The sequence below is a fragment of the Lactuca serriola genome, chromosome 6 (genome assembly GCF_051521515.1).
Source record: "Lactuca serriola cultivar US96UC23 chromosome 6, Lser_US96UC23_V15, whole genome shotgun sequence".
Lineage (NCBI taxonomy): Eukaryota > Viridiplantae > Streptophyta > Magnoliopsida > Asterales > Asteraceae > Lactuca > Lactuca serriola.
The window spans coordinates 148,574,507-148,579,747 of NC_136413.1; positions in this window are offsets into that span (position 1 = coordinate 148,574,507).

Consider the following 5,241-nt stretch of genomic DNA (forward strand, 5'->3'; position numbering starts at 1 on the left):
TCTCTAGGTTTGAAGAATATACGATATTATCGTCTCATGATCACTCGTGATAAAATCCATGAAGTGATTCCAATGAGCGTGGGTTGAATCCAATACTCAGAACTTATGAGCACTCATGAGTGTTGTAGCACAACTTTGTCCACCAACTTGGACCTCTACAAGCCAACCCATGACAATCTTGATTCATATCTACTTCCAACATATGACCGACTGCGGATGGTTTTGAATAACTTAGTCATTCCGGAAGAATAACCTAGTTATTATGGAAGTCAAAACATGCAAAGTGAAACACAAGAATAAATGAATCAAATATGGTATCAAACCCTATGAATATAAATAGACCACTTCTATTTATCACCATACTGATTTCTCATTATTCATTGTTTCGGTTTTTATCAACTTTATACTTGAATTAAAACACTAGGTATCCCATGCTCCAAGCATGTACACTATGTTTTTCCTAAACAATAGCTTTGCCACACACCAAGTATGCACTCTATGTTTATCTATGATCCTTACATTGTGAAATAAACCAATTGACCAAACTTTCAATGATTCTAATTTCACACTCCCAAATCGAAATCTTTGGTAGGCTTTAAACTTAAATGCACTACCCTCTTGCAATGAATGTGTACAAAGTCACAAAGACTTGTCAACAACCATTACAAGGTATTCCAATGAAGACCTACTCCATGGACATAAAGCCTTATGTTCAAAGTATGCATTGCTTTGAACATGCTTCTTGCACTAAGTTCTTTCTAATCTTACACAGATTGCTATTATCTATAGAGACAACTCTATATTCCCATTTTGACTACTACTTCTGAACAAGAGTTGCCTCTTTTCAGACTATGTCAATATGGCCCTTCCAAAATTCACACTATACTTCCAACTGTCCTTGAGCAACCAATATTTGGTAAACCTTAGATTGTCCTCGACAATTGCTTAATCACTTTAGTCATATCCAATTCTAGACATTTTCCTCCTTAATGCCCCAAGGCATTTGGAAAATTCAGAAAGAATAAATATTATAGCACAAGTAATCGATCATGTACCCAAAGTAAATGGGACACGATTCATGATGTTTTCACATAAAGACATGGTTCTAGACCAGTCTTTTGCCATAATAATTTTTGTTTGCCATATTCTTAAAATTTTACTATGAAAAGGGATGTCGTAATCATAATCGAATTTTGAGAACGCAATATATAGAATTTTCTTAAGTTGAACGAATCCAACATGAAATTCATATATATATATATATATATATATATATATTCTTGACTAAAGGTGATTAAAATCTCAATATAAGCTCTTTAGAATGATTATAGACTCAATCTAAGTTTTTCATAATTGAAATGAAGTATAATTTCCTCTCCCTTAATTATAGCAAAACAACTTTTTCAACCCCTGCAACCTCACGAATTGAAACTTTTGTTTTCTATAATTAACATTGCTAACTTGCAATACTTATCATAATTATCATGCTCCCACTAACATGATGATTATTAGCATAACACTTATGCTCCCACTAGCTTTGACATGTACTTAGAAATCAGCTATTGACTTTTTTTTTACCAAAGTTTAGATTTCTGATACTAGATTGCTTTGATAAGACTTTATCAAAATCATACACCTTCTCTTAGATAGCTCACAGGTGTCTCTACAATTTCAAAACTATGAAAATGGATTCCATAATCATAGTCTTAATTGTTTAGACCTTTTCTATTTCTCATAAGTCCATGTTAGTGTGCCTACTAACAACTTTGAGAATGCAAAGATTACTATCTACTTACAAATCTACTTAGTGGAAGTGTTTCCTCACCATCATTTTCATGAATCGGAGAGAAACCTTATGACACTTAGATTGTTATGGTGTATGAGTTCCTACCCATACGAATGTGTCAAAACCTTAGTCACAAGACACGGATAATGACAAATCCAAACACATATGGACTGAACTTATGCAATTTTAACTTCTTGCCACCTGGCAGTACAGGGCCTGCCATTGCTTCCAAGTTGTTATGCAACCAATTGAGAACTCTAAGAACTCATATGCAAAGCCAACTTTAACTTGAATGGGCACAGAATATGTCAACATGATAGGTTATAAACCTCAAGTCGTGTGCTAGTGAAGAACCTCAGGTTTTATTCTTGATTGGTTCTTGAGACTTTCAAGACCTTTAAGACTCCCACTGTCCTCTTGACATATAAGACTCTCTTGTCAAATATTTAAGGGATAGTGTGGATTCTTTAACAAGACAAACACTTCACACAATTGGCCTAAGTTGGTCTTTGTTTTATCCAAAACATCACAACTTACCAACTTCAAATGTACAAGAGTAGGACACTTTTACTCTTACATTTGACTAGTGTTAATAAACCTTCTTTAAGATATGTCACTCACATTACAATCTTGGAGTATGACTCTAATAATTGTTTTTGGAACGAAGTATGACTCATCTTCTTGATTTGACCACTTCAACAATTCATAGCTCCTCTTCTTAGCTATCAGAATGCACTTAGAGGATGAATTGTGATAAGGTCTCTTAATCATTAAGATGATCATATAACATGATACTAAAGTACTCTCCCATCTTTTCAGATTTGAGAAACTTTTATCCTTCTGCCTTATTTGATTCTTCTTATTCGTTCTACCATACATCGAAGATTTTCCAATGTATCAGAATTACACTTAAGCCTGTAAGTATAACCATATTTACTAAAATTTAGTAAATCATGACGAATATTCTTATCCATCTTTTGTGGGGAACTTTGACAAGTGCACATGAATGTGTACTCGATCCTTTAGTCCTTTACTTGACTCACACATCCAAGTGAACAAGTAATTAGTCTTAATTTTCCAATGCTTGAAGGTTCTCATTCATCATACTATACAACTTGCATGATTCCAAGTTTCAGTCCAATTGAAACTTGTGTGATGAGAAATTTTTCTTTATTTGGTAAATTTAGACACTGCCTCAAATGAAAGAATCAAAACTATTTTCCATTATTGCCATCAATGGGATCATATAAACAACAATTTCTTTCACAAATACCATTGTAAGGATATTTAAAATAAGTAAAATTAAGAACTTTTTCCTTGATTTTAAAAACTTTGCGGAAGAACTTATCCTTACAATCCATATGAAAACTTGTTATCTATTCCTAAGCAATATCTCATAACTCCTAAGAAGTAGCTCAAGAATCCAATCTTTAAACTATGCGATAGAAATCCATCTACGCGATCAGATTCAGCATATTCTTTCTTTAAGTTTCTTCACTTTTTTTCTTTGATTCTTAAAACACCACTATATGACCCAGTCACATCATGTGATAAGAATCTCATAGTAGAAACTTAACAGAGTTAGACAAATGGACTTTACCTGAAATAAAGTGAAACCCATTGACTTTACCATCCTTAGGTAAGTTTGGCAGCTTCGTAACCAAAGCCCCTTCCTTTGGCAATAGAAACATATGGGCTCTTTGATAGTGGTACATGGGACTATCACAGACTTAGCATTTCTCTTTACCATTTGGTCAACCAAGTTGACTATGGCCGATCCCTTTCCATTGGGAAGAGAATGCTTTTTTCTGGATTTCCAGTGTCATCATTGTCAATGTCCATAAAGTTTTAGGAAGTTGATCTTAGGAAATAGATGAGATCATTAAGGGTCTTTTCATAGTCTGTTTCATAGGAGTCCCAAAGGAACTCGCTATGTGACTTAGAAAGTGATTGAACATCCAACTTTCTCAAGACTTTGATACCCAACTCTCCCTGCTTGTCAATATGTGACTTCATCTCCAAGATGTGATCACACCTAGACCTTGCCTTGCCAATAAGGCTTGAATGACCTAGAACTTGTGGGTTAGGGAAAATAATTGGAGGAGGTGGAGGAAGTGAAGTTCCAAGAGATTTGGGAAGATCATAGATGTCTGAACTAGACATCTTTTGGGAGATATTCAAGTTTAGTTGATTTAAAAGTCCTTAATATAACACCCAATATGAAATATTAAGGCTAGGACCCAACAACCTATTTATAACTGGAAGAGGGATGCCGTAATCCAAGTTATAAAATAGTTGAAGGTAGGTAAATGATGATTTACCAATTTCCACCGTGAAAAACGAAATATAATTAAGTTTTAATTGGATTTGAAACTCCTAGATCTTTTGAGATTCATTGAACGTTTCAATGGCATGTTTCAATCTCGAGTATGCCCTTCAGGTTTTGTGACTGGGATGCCGAGGATCACAAAACAAGGTGTGAAGTAACCATGCAAATTACTTGGTACTCTTAAATGTTTATCACCCAACCGATGTGCCGGTAAACCACACACGCTCCACCGGCCTATGATTAAACTTTAAGAAAACCCTTTGCCTACCTTGTTAAATCAAGCTAGTGTGCCGGTAAACCACACACGCTCCACCAACCGACTTAAGCAAAGTGCAAAGTGTACTTTCATGGGTTAGCACCTTATTCACATTTTCCTAAGTAACTAAGGTTGGGAATTATAAGTGTTTAGTTACTTAGTATTTATCATTAATACTTTTAATGAAGGGAGAACTTATAGTCTTTGTCCTACCCGTTCGGCTAACGACCCTCCACCAGTCAAGGGAGCGGTGGGTGAGAAAGGACACCCATTAAACTGCCATTTTATAGGCAGTAACCTTATACCCCCTTATAGACCGGCTTCGTGAATGAGGTCTACTAACGGTAAGACTGACTTTTACTCTTATACATATACATAAATATTATTAACTTATAATATTATAAACTATAAGGGTTGAATTTTAATTCTTTAAAATTCTAAGGGCTTAACTTGGAATTGAAGTATTCATAAGTGAGACTTTTCAAATTCTAAAACTTGAGGGCAAGTTTTGAAACTATTCAAAACTAATTAATTCCATAACTTATGTGTTTAAAGTAGTTTTAATTAAAAACTCTTCAAGTTCCATAACTTGAGGACAAGTTATGGAAGACTTTAAACTATTAAAGAATGTAACTTTTCTTTATTTTGTAACTTATGGAACAAATTAAGGTTACATTTTTTTTATTTATTATTTAATGAAGAGACTCTTGAACCTCCATAACTTGAGGACAAGTTATGGAGTCATAAAACCATTTAATTAGAACTAGACTCTTCATTTTGTAACCTTTGCCAACTTTTATGAGTTTTATGATTCTTAAATGTGACTTTCATATAACTTGAGGACAAGTTACAAAAACACACTTTGGAATC